The sequence below is a fragment of the Hypomesus nipponensis genome, chromosome 21 (assembly GCF_054491055.1).
Source record: "Hypomesus nipponensis isolate SF chromosome 21, ASM5449105v1, whole genome shotgun sequence".
NCBI classification, from domain to species: Eukaryota; Metazoa; Chordata; class Actinopteri; order Osmeriformes; family Osmeridae; genus Hypomesus; species Hypomesus nipponensis.
The window spans coordinates 8,407,501-8,419,679 of NC_140381.1; the positions used below are offsets into that span (position 1 = coordinate 8,407,501).

At 47.7% G+C, this 12,179-nt stretch overlaps 1 protein-coding gene across 8 annotated transcripts in view; it reads right to left on the reverse strand.

Annotated features, from left to right (window-relative positions):
- The window catches only part of nfixa (nuclear factor I/Xa), a 113,357-nt gene that overhangs the window by 72,738 nt on the left and 28,440 nt on the right, over positions 1–12,179 (reverse strand). The gene's annotated exons all lie outside the window — the stretch shown is intronic.

A 12,179-nucleotide genomic window follows, 5' to 3' on the forward strand; every position in this document is an offset into this window, starting at 1 on the left:
AAGGCAAAGTCCAGAGGATATAAATTTCACATGCACCAATCCAGACAGCCCCCGCCCCCTTTAACCCCCCCCCCCCCTGCCCCCCACAACCCCCCTTCCCACCATGTCCTCCCCCTGCCCTGCTTCCGTCACCAGCACGGTCACCGCAGCCTCGTCGAACCAGCACCGCTCTATCACTGCGTCTCCCCCTCCACAGCCAGCTGCCCCCTCCTCCCCCTTCCCTTTCCCCTCCCCACCACCCTCACCCCTCTCTCTCTCCCTCTCTCTCTCTCGCTCTCCGCTCGCGTTACACCACCTTGGCACGGGATGGCATGAGAAAACACAGGCCCAAAATCCCACTAGACCCTCAGACCAGCAGCTGCTCCTGCATCCAGCACACAAACAAAGAGAGCAGGAGGAAAGAACCCGGTTACCCTCCTCCCCCCTCGCCCTCCCCCATCCTTCTCCTCCTTCCCTACCTCCCCCCCACTACCCCCCCCCCCTCCTCCTCTTCCTCCTCCTCCTCCCCGAAAGAGAGAAAGCACACCATCCAAAAACATGCTCTCCTGTTTCAAAATGCACTCTGGCGTCCAAACCGGACCGTCGCTTCACTTGGTCTGTTGCGCTCGTGCTAGACAGCGGGGCACGGGGAGAAGAGCACATTCAAAGTTTGTGTTTGGGGAAGAAGAAAAGAAACAAAAATGGAGGGACGCTCCAGATCGTTTTCAAGGGAAAAGGTCTGATGGACGGTGGGGACCTAGGCTAACCGACCGGGGGGGGGCGAATTTGGGGTTGTGTGCGAATGGAGCCTGTTAAGAACGGTGCATGTGAAGCTCTTTGTGAACAAGCGCGGGCATATGAAACCCTACACAAGCCGCGTTTACCACTAGACTAAAAGCATCATTTCTTCTGCAGCAGAAAAAATGCTAATCTCTTCTGCACTATGGGGGGGAAAGGGGGAAATATGATACCCTTTAATTGCTCGAGCATCATATTGCATCGTGAACATTTCCGATACTTTGCTTGAGGACTGACATACTGCAGAGTGCTTTTGAAACATATGTACGTATATTCAGTTGTACAGGTAAAACTGCAGGGAAATACTGATTGGTCAGTGAGCATGGGTGCCTTGGCAACCACTCTTTCCTGCTCTCTCATTGGCTGACCCCAGTGACCTCAGGAGAAATAAGTGTGCCCACCGCTCCATAGGACAGATATCCAGGACATGAAGCATACCTAGGGTTCACGGGGGGGGGGGGGGGGCGGGGGGGGGGGGCACTTAATGCATTTTAAACACACCGTATATCATTTGTTTGGATGTAAAAAAAAAATAATTAAAAAAAACACTCTGGACTAGGAACATATAATCATCACAGTGGGTGATAATTTAAAATACTATCAATCTTCTCTGTCACAAAAGACAGTGATGCAGTTGCAAATTTCAGACTCCCACTAAATGACATGAAATTAGACGACCTGGGCCAGAGACATCGTCAAACCGGGGCGCGACAACCGTGTAGGGTCCCCTGGCAGACGACGGCCCCATTTGATTCAACGGCCCCAGCCCCTGCTGTGTGATGGAGCCATACTCTGTGAACACCCCTACAAAGGCCACAGTCTTCTGGTTGGCTCCCAGGGCACACCCGACCCCCCCAAGCCCAGCCTGGTGTCTCTGCCTCCCCCTGCAGAGAAGCCTCGGCCCAGCCTGGCTGGGGCTCACAGCTCTCAGGGCTGCGGGGCTGCTGGAGAGGCTACAGCCTGGAGCCCAATCTGGACCGGCCAGGACTAATCACACATGCTAATACACACTCGCACGGCGCATCTGAGCGGGAGAGCAGCGCCGTGACTGGGATGGGGAAATTGTATGGGCACAACAAGTCGAGGATATGAAATTACAGAGACGGGTGGAGGAGGTGGAGGAGGAGGAGAGAGAGACAGAGAGAGATACAGAAAGAGAGCGAGAGAGACAGCGAGCGAGAGCGAGAGAGCGAGAGAACGTTTGCATAAGAAATTATAAATAATACGTGAGGTGTGTCTCTATGACCCAGTTATAAGGGGGATTTTAATATGTGTTAATTAATAGGCAAAATGCACTGAAAGTAATGGCCACTGTGAGGAACAGTTTTGGGACTTCATGTAAATACTTTTTGTGACAAATTTCATAATCACAATGGGGCTCGTAAAATAACTAAGTAAAGTAAGATTTGTCTCAAACAACGTTTTGCATATTCTTTATATACTCTTTAAAGTATAGGTCCTACATTTGATAATAATGTATGCCATTCAGTAATGGTATTCATAGATCATTTTACAGGTTTGGAAAGTTAATTTTGAGTAATGTGTATTACTCCATACATACATCAATGCTCTTTCAAAATAAAATATTATGTTTCAGTAAATCCATGAATTCTTGCCTTCAGATTTGTCAATTTAATCTGCACCATGTTAGCCTGTTATTACCAGTTATCCTATTGGGATACAATTCTCAAATACGCCTGTGTAAGTAGATTACAATTCGTAAAGAGGCATTCCCAGTAACATGTGGCACGTACTACTAAATATAGGCAATTTATATACATTTTATATAATACATAAGTAGCCTATAACATATTTGTAGAAAACAGGAAAGCATGACAGGGCAGAAGTGCAGCTCGGCCTCCTGTTACAAGGCCTGTTAATCTGGGCCTTTAGTTGCCTAACCTAAGTAGATATCTTAATTTGGCAATATGTGAATTTAAAACTAATCTTATCTTTAACTGCCAAACTGTTTTGTTCAAACGGTTAACTTTGTCGGTCATGATTTGAGATGGACTCGTGTATCCTCTGCTTTAGCTTTCCTGAAAACAGAAAAGATTTCCCTGTGAGAGATTAAGAGTGAAGCCAGCTATGGTTCTAAGAAGAACTGCGGGAAAATACTTGGAATAGTGGGCTATAGTGCATAAAACAACTGCCAAAAGCAGACAAAGGAAAGAACGGTAGCCTAACATTTAGGCCTATACCCTGGCATCGGCTAGAGCCACACACATTGTCCATTTAAATAACCCGTCAGCAATCGGCTATATAGCTCTCGGTGGTCTATTATTATGTTTCTATAACATAGTAAACTATAGGTATGCTTTTCAGAAAGCTAGATAGCCTAACATGCGCGGTAATTGCACAAAATAACCCAGGCAATATTTGTAATGAACATTAGCCTAAATCAGACTTCAACCAGGCCGCACAGGTCACGGCTGAACTTTGTTGCCTTGATATTAAAGAGAAGACTAACAATTGCATGCGGTGGTAAAACTATAGCCTATAGTGACAAATTGGCTACAGACATCATTGCAATAAATATCACATTCAAAAAGAAAATGCAAATGTATTCCCAAAAAACAAACGGATCAGTCATGCCATTGCGAATTAGGCTATGGCCTACGACGCCTTACATAACAAAAAAAGACGGGTCTATTTAGTAGGCTAAATTGCAGGCAATGGCTAAAATAAAAGCTTTCTCAAGTATTCAGGCTATACATTCAAGTGTCTCTTTATCTTAAAAGGACCACGTATCCTACCTGAAGAGGCTGCCAAGAGTCTTTTAGAAAGCCAAGGAGCAGGTATAGCCTAGATGAAAAAGACACTCAGCACAAAATATATTTGCGGTGCCAAGATTTACAACAGGCACAAAATAAAAATAAAAACCTTGCCGAAGGGGAAAATTACTCCTTGCTGTGGGGAGCAGTAAATTATAATCTCTTCCAGGAGAGTCTATTGCTGTGGCCGCTCTTTTGCTGTCTCTGTTAGAATAGTTTTGTACGGCGGCATTTCTCGGGCTACTTCTCTCCTCACTTGTTGTATTTCACGTAGTCATCTGGTAAAACAGGCAAAGCGTCGCGCTTCTCAAACAGGTCCAAATGGCGCGATACTCTGCGTTATCGACAGGCGCTAGGATCGGGCAGTTCTACTCACACTAATTGCAGCCAAATAGGTCAGTTATTTGTCACAGTCACACACAAGGAAAATTCATTTTTTTCTGCCTAATTTAAATAGCCAAAATGCATGTGCGTCTAAAATAGCTTACTGTAGCCTATACTGTTTTATACTGTGAATCCAAACGTACCGTCTCAGACACAAAATTAGGCCAATAGGCCTTTGGCTGATTTTGAGAAGGCTTATGATGGACAATTTATAAATCACTGGTTACTTACATCATGAAATAAATTGCCTTTATTTGCTGGATATGGTCAGCATTACTAAGAAAGAGATGTAAGCACAATGTATCTTCATGCTGGTATGTTACAATGGACAAAAGGAGCGCTAATGCTGTGAGTCACTAAATTTCACTTGATCGTACAGGCACGGTTGCGTCTACGGGAATCTTTATAACCAAATTGGCACAAGAATTCCCAGCACCAACGCTACAGACTGAGGTATTGAATCACATTTTCGTGGTGAAACTAGACTAATTATAAAAATAAAAACTACCATGGTAAGATATCCTAAATCCAGAGTTGATGTTTTTAGGCTACGTGATTGAACACATTTGCCATTATTGTTAGTCAGTCATAATTTCGTTGAAATGACAAGAACTTTCCTGCTGATCTCAATTAAGGGTCATAAGGTTGATGAAATTATTACATTTCCGAGCACCAGTGAAAATATTTCATATTTCCTAAATCAGTTTAGACTAAAACATTTGTTCATTATACTTAGAATATAAAGGTTTAGGCTAATAAGGAAAAAATCATGACAAAAAGAAGAGCTGGCCTCACTAAGAAATGTTAGCCTGAAGTCTCCTGAAATAACATACATTTTACTGAACAAGTTCCTTTCAAAATATACCCATATGGTCTACTTAAATAAATTCTACATGCAAGATGATAAGGTTAAATTATTCATATCTTAAGCATATTCCTTATTTTCAATTTCAAACTGTTTTTAACCTAGTAGCCTTCCACTTTATCATTGAATTTAGAGTCTGCAAATGGTTAATGGTACAGTTTTCAATTTCACAAAATGATATAATTTATATTAAGAAAGTAAAATGCCCACATTGCACATAAATGCCAACAAAAACAACAATAGCCTAATAATAACAACAACAATACTACTAATAATACTATTTAACCGATACATCTATAAATATAATAATAACAATAATAAAATGTAAAGCAGAAATCTAGGTATATATTCTGCATTCTTTTTTAGATCCTTTCATGGTTACTTCATGTAACAACTCACAGACAATAATTGGGTAATAAAACACTTGGGCCTACTTTAAGGACAGATAATATCTACAAAATAATCCACCTGTTTAGAAAATACTTATTTCCATCACGTTTTACAAAATTCTGTAACAGGTAATTCCGTAGACCAAATTGTTACACCAAATAAAGCGGTGTTCTTTTGAACTGCTTAATTTGAACATTTTAGAAGGCCCAAAAGGCAGATGACAGAGTAACTGAGAGCTTGTGATCCAGGAAAGCCAAAGAACACGAGCGCATCGGTCAATTGTGCCACACGGCTGGATACCGGAGGACAACTTTGACATCTGGTCCATAAAATCAGCTATTGACAGGTACTATGATGTCAGGGAAAGAGTGAGAGAGATTTGAGCCACGGAGCTACTTTCCGTGTGTGTGTGCGTGAATCTTGCAGCTGGGTGCCTGTCTGTGCTGTCATTTAAATGATTTGTGTAACGGTTTCTAAAAGCGTTTGAGGCCTTGCATAAGAATCCAGTAAAAAAAAAAAAATCCCTACTCCTTTGCTCCTAAACTTTGCACAAAACAGGAACTCTCTGCCTTCATATGCAGCACAGGCATACTGCCATTTTAGGCTCTGTGTAAAAGGGGAAAAAAAGGTTTTAGACTCAGCCAAGTTTCCAAGTTTTCTTCCCAGGAGGAGTGCAGGAAAAGCAAGGTGCACAGGACAGGCCAACTGTGGTTAGAACACCCTGCTATTAACGAGTGATGGGTTTGCAACCTCACACGACTCATATGGTTGTAAACTGTTGTAAACTGTAGTAAAAAATTGAAAATGAAAATGGCCATTTCGAGTCAGATACACTTTTTATATAAGACTGTAAGGCAGACTTTCTTACAATGTATCTGTTTTTCTCACTTTCCCTCCCACTCTATATATATTTATCTCTCCCACTCTCTCTCTCACACACACACACACACACACACACACACACACACACACACACACACACACACACACACACACACACACACTCGTCATTCTACGTCCCTTAAAATGCTCCCCTCCCTTTTCGGCCGGTCGTTTCATGCTATTCCCGGAGTTTGGAGAAGAAGAAAAAAAAAAGAAAAAAAAGAAAACACTTTCCCCTAGCGAGGGAGATTGATGTTTAAAGTGCGTTTGTGCATCGTTTGTAATTATCCCTGTTTACACACTGACGTGTTACTATGTGTGAAAGTCTGGAAGCCATTTGCGGCCGAGGCTGAGTGTGCTGTAAACGGCTCCAGAGAAACAGGGAACAAGGACCTGCCTCCTCCTACTACTGTGAACTACATATCCCATGGTGCACGGCAGGAGCACACCGAGCAAACACAAGATATGGTTGGAAGCGCAGATGACATGATCTCTCTTCTTAATGATGTGTGCTTGTGTACAAATGACTTTGCACACACCCTAAAATGCGGGATGTGTGTGTGTAAGTGCGAGTGTATGTGTACGCATAAATATGAGGATGTACATTTTTGATAAGAAGTAGTTATACACCCACCCCCTTAACTCTTATTGCACCCTTCCTCTGTCCGCTAGAGTAGAAGTGAATGCAGCCTTCTCCACTCCTGTAAAGGTCAAGTGGGCAGTACGGGATGCTCAGGGCTACTGTGTGTGTCTGTGTGTGTGTGTGTGTGTGTGTGGGCACGGTGACTACAGGGCATGGAACAGACTGACAGCTTCCTGCCAAACGAGGCCGGCACTTGTCCGTCTCGCACTCTGAACCTGTGTCCAGTGTGCAGTGTGCATGAAACACACACACACACACGTACACAAAAAGGGGGCGAGGGCAAGGCTGGATTTAAACCTCGTTAAAGAATAAAGCAGGAATCAAGCAGATAATCAAACCCGATATTTCCCCTTCTCAAACGCGGCTCTGGCACACACCGCGGGGCTGCTTGGGCCCACAACAAGGGACGCACTATTGAGAGAGAGAGAGAGAGAGTTCCCCCTTCTCCCTCTCTTTTATTCTTCCTCGGTCCTCCCTCTCTCGGTCGGCGAGGCGAGATGCCAACCCTTCCCCACAGCCGGGCATCATGCCCTCGGCCTTTATGCAAATGCCTCGCCACCAGCCCAACTCACACATTCCCTCTGTGTGCAGCCCCCCCCCCCCCCCACCCCCCAACGTTTCTTTCTCTCTTGCCCCTGGTCTGCAGACGCTCTCTCCCTTGCCCTTTCTCGCCGTCCAACTGTCCCTTGGTTCCCGCACTCTCTCTTTCTCTCTCTCTCTCTCTCTCTCTCTCTCTCTCTCTCTCTCTCTCTCTCTCTCTCTCTCTCTCTCTCTCTCTTCGCCTGCCATGTCTCTCGCCCCCTTCTCAATCTCCTTTCTCTTGCCCTCCCCACTCCTCAGCTCCCTGCCTTTCTCACGCGCGGCCGCGCCGACAGCTTGACTCGACTAGATTTCGAATTGTACACTCATTCATTGGCTATCCTGCCAAACAGACAAGTGAAGACACTCCCTATTACGTTCCTGGGTCCCAAGGCTATCACACACACACACACACACACCACACACACACACACCACACACCGCTACTAGGCACACACTACCCTAGCAGCTCATTTGACTATAGGTAGTATCCATAGTTTTGCATCAACAGCCCTTGTTTGCCTCACAGGGAGTGTGTTATTCCCAGGAACAGAAATCCTCCCAAAGCTTAATACGACTAATGACCGCAGGTTAAAATGCTGTCTGTCTCACAGTTCTCACACTGTGACAGGATGAGTGGAAAAATATAGTGCTTGACTGTCACTACGAAGAGCACTTGCAGTCGGCTATCACTCATTCAACGCCTGTCGGAACTTGTTTGGGTGTGTGTGTGTGTGTGTGCTAAGGCTCGCCCTGGGTCCGGTTGGCAGTATCGGGGTTAAAGGGTGCCCGCTCTGGGTGGCCCCTCGGTAGGGGGGGAGGGGGGGGGGGCACAGTGCCTGGGTGCCTGCAAACAGACAATGAGGGGGCGAGGGGGCTCCTGACACAGCTCACAGGACACGGGCACACACGTACACACACACATACACACACACACTGAAACGGAAACATACAGTACACGATAACGTATCTCGTATCACACAACGATAAAAAAAGAAATCCTGTTTTCTTCTAAAAAAACATCCCAACTCGTTCCTGTGTCTTTCTCCCTCCAACAGGACCCCGCCCTCTTCCCCCCCCACCCCCCCCCCCCCCTTTGTGAGTAACTCTCCAGAGCTAGAGCAGCAGCGGGTCTTGAGGGATGAAGGCTAGCGCGGTCGGCTAGCTCGTGTGGTTAGCGCGGTCGGCTAAACATCGGCCTTCTTGCGCATACTTACCCTCCCTCCCTCCCCCCGACCCCAGAGGGGCCAGAACTACCGGTGCAAGGGAGGGAAACCTGAGAAGAACGAGCGAACCCACAAACAGACTGCCGTTCACGGGCAGAGACGGCCTGGCGACGGGGACCACAGACTACTACGGATATCATCCTGCCGGGTTTGTGTCATGGCGCACGGGGCGGGTATGGCCGCTCCAGTGCAGCCTGCTAACAGGGCACTGAACATAGTGTGATCTGAGAGTTCAGAGCAGCGGGGAGCTGGATGGGGGGAGTCTCAGCACGAGCTGCCACGTCAGACGACGCGTGAGGCTCCTTGGCTGTCAGTCAGCACATAAAAACACACAGGGGGAGGAGAGCTGAGGTGGGGGGTGGGAATGAGCGAGGGAGGGAGCGAGCGAGGGAGGGAGGGAGGGAGGGAGGGAGGGAGGGAGGGAGGGAGGGAGGGAGGGAGGGAGGGAGGGAGGGAGGGAGGGAGGGAGGGAGGGAGGGAGGGAGGGAGGGAGGGAGGGAGGGAGGGAGGGAGGGAGGGGGGAGGAAGAGGGAGTGAGGAGGAGGGCTGACGCTGGGGCCTGTAGAGAAGCGGAGCAGGAGCCAGACCCTGACACCTCCGTCTCTCTCTGTGGTCACGGTGGAGAGTCGTCCCCATGGAGACTCTTCACCGCCGGCAACAACAACAACAACATGCTCCCCTGGCTGTGGCTCCGCTACGACAACCCCGGTCATGGATGAGACGGCGGTCTGGGTTTGAGGTTCGCGTGCAGAATCAACTCCAGATTCTGTTGACTGTTCCGAAGCCTTTCTTTAGCGGTTGGCTGACGGGCTCACAACACACACCCCGCGCTCCTCTCATAAGACACACTCTGCGCTTATTATACAATATATATATATATTATAGGTATGTCTACATATGTATAGTTATGGAATAGTATAGCCTGATATATATAATATTTATAGATGTATCTATCTACGGTGTATATATAAACTGTGTGTATATATGTATATATATACAAATATATATTGTTTTAATTACGTAACAGACCATGCCTCGAAAAAAACTGCCATGGAAAGTAGAAACAGCAAATATCGAGTCAAGCTCGGGGCTCAAGCTCAGTATCCAAATCCAGATGTCAAATGCAAAAAAAAAAACGGGATTTTACCTACTCCTCCCAATTACGGGAGTTCAATTAATATTGAACACGACTGTTGTGGTGTGTACTGTTTTAGCAAGGTTTCGCGGCAGGGGGTGGGGGAGTGGGGGGTTGGGGGTTCAAATCCAGTACATATGGGGGTGGGGCGGCGATGGGGGTGGTTGCATTTTACTGTCCGAGGGAGAAGGGGAAAAAGAAGAGGCACCCATCCAAAAGATGGAGTTTGATGGGCTGAGATGCTGCAAGACTGGGCCAATGCCCAGCTGCCTCTAAGTACTTTAATATGGTTATGATGCATTAACATTCCTCCACATCCCTAAAGAAATCCAATATGTGCATATCAACCGTTCTGGTCAGGGAGAGAGGCGAGGAAGGGAGAGGGGGGGGGGGGAGTAGTGTGGAGGGAAAGAATGAAGGAGACGAGGACGGAGAGTGGCGAAACAAGATGGAGGAACAGGTAGAGGTTTCAGGGGAGGCGAGGCGGGAAAGCTGTGGAACCGTCCTGGTGAATGACATTCCGAAAATTGGATAATGACTTGCAAATGGAAAGGCAAGTAGCGCAGATAGCAGACTGTGATGCTTTTAGGGAGGGAAGGGAGGATGTTAGCAAAGTGGCTTTAAGTTCACTAAATCCTACATATCCCAGATAAGGCCAATGGTCTTCCTGAGTACAAGCGATGCACAGAAAAAGAAAAAAGATGACACCACGACAGACAGAGAGAGAGAGAGGGAGAGTTAAGAGACTTTGCGGAGAGGCAAACAGATAGAGAGACAAGGAAAGAGAAAAAGCGAGGTAGAGAGACAAAAGAGAAAGCGCGCGCGAGAGAACTCGAGAGAGATACAGAGAGAAAGAGAGAGAGAGAGCGAGCGAGAGAGATAGAGAGTGAGTGAGAGAGAGAGAGAGAGAGTGACAGAGAGAGAGCGAGAGAGGGCATATTCTCTGTGAGCTCGTGTGAGCAGGGTGCCAAGCAGGGCCCTCCTGTACTGAGTGAATGAACCCAGAGAGGGAGAGCAGGGCGGGCCAGGGCGTCCTGTACTCTGGGCCGGGTCAGCATTCTCTCACCTGCGTGAAAGGCAGCCTGAACAAACACAGGCCATGCCATGAGTGTCCCTCCACATGCGTAATACAGAATCACACGCCAGTGCAGCTGCTCCTGCAGAACTGGACCCCCCACCCCTGTCCTGAAGGGGGAGGGGGGGGGTTTGGACTGCAGACAGGACACTGGCTTACTCAATCAAATATGCTTGGCACGGCATTTGGGGTGGTGGGGAGGAGGGGGGGGGGGGCTGTCGGTATCTCTGTCTCACACAGGTACACACGCACAGGTGCATGGGCGCGCGCACGTAAAAGGCCCTCGGAGGGAGCGCGCCCGTGTTATATAACGCAAACACGCACACATACATATCGTACAACACACACACACACACACACACACACAGAGGCAACTTTAGAGTCAACAAACCAGGCAGCCTTAAATCATCCTCTGTGCTGTTTGTTTAAAAGTGGTCAGGTTTTCACTTACAAAACCCCCGCAAGCCTCCATCGAAAATTCCCCCCTTTTTAGACTCGAGAGAGAACATTCAAACAGTATTAATTCCCCTTGCTGGGAAAAGGGACGGCCTTTTCCCGTAGCGATCCGTAACATCTGAATATAAAAATAAATACCCAAGCGGAGACGCAGACCCGAATGTGCGGCGGGGGTAGAAGAAAAAAAAACAAAAAAGAGAGAAACTGCCAGGAAGTTCTGTGTCGGCCATGTTTGTTTTTCCTCCATCCCTCTGAACGCTGGACTACATATTTCTCCATTTAGTCACTCTACAGCACGCTACACGCTACAGCCACGTCTTCCCTCTCTCCCTCTTCTCTTTTTCTTCTGCTCGCCCTCGCGCTCTCTCTCTCTCTCTTCCTCTTTCTGTATTTTCCCCTCCGTTTCCCCCCCTCTTCCTCTCTCTCTTCCTCTTTCTCCCCCCTTCCTATCCCCCCCCCCCACACACACACACACACACACACCCTTCGTACTCTCACTTTCTTTGCTAGCGACCCCGTGCCAGTTGACTCACCGCAGGCCAGGGGGAGGACGGCGAGAATGCTTAAATCAGCATCATTAGGCCGCTGTGTGTGTGTGTGTTCGCAACACACACACGTCTCCCGGAGCCAGGCGCACAGCCTCCCCTCCACCACAGAGGAGGCCTCCACTGCTGCTGCTCTGAGTCGATACACAGAAACATTTCACCAGAGCCCCACACACACACACACACACACACACCCATACATGCTGTACATACACGCGGTTGCACAAAAATACAGCACACGCGTGCGTGCGAACGCACACACACACACACACCCCACAAACCCACCAAGTGATCTGCTTGCCTGGCACAGCTGTAACCAACCGCCCCCCCCCCCCCCCCCCCCCCTTTCCACTTCCTGGTCCCCGAAACCATCCTTACCACAGTAACATGCTTTAACCCCATTCCAACTATAGGTGGAGAGGAGGGTACCAAACTCATTTAAACTGGG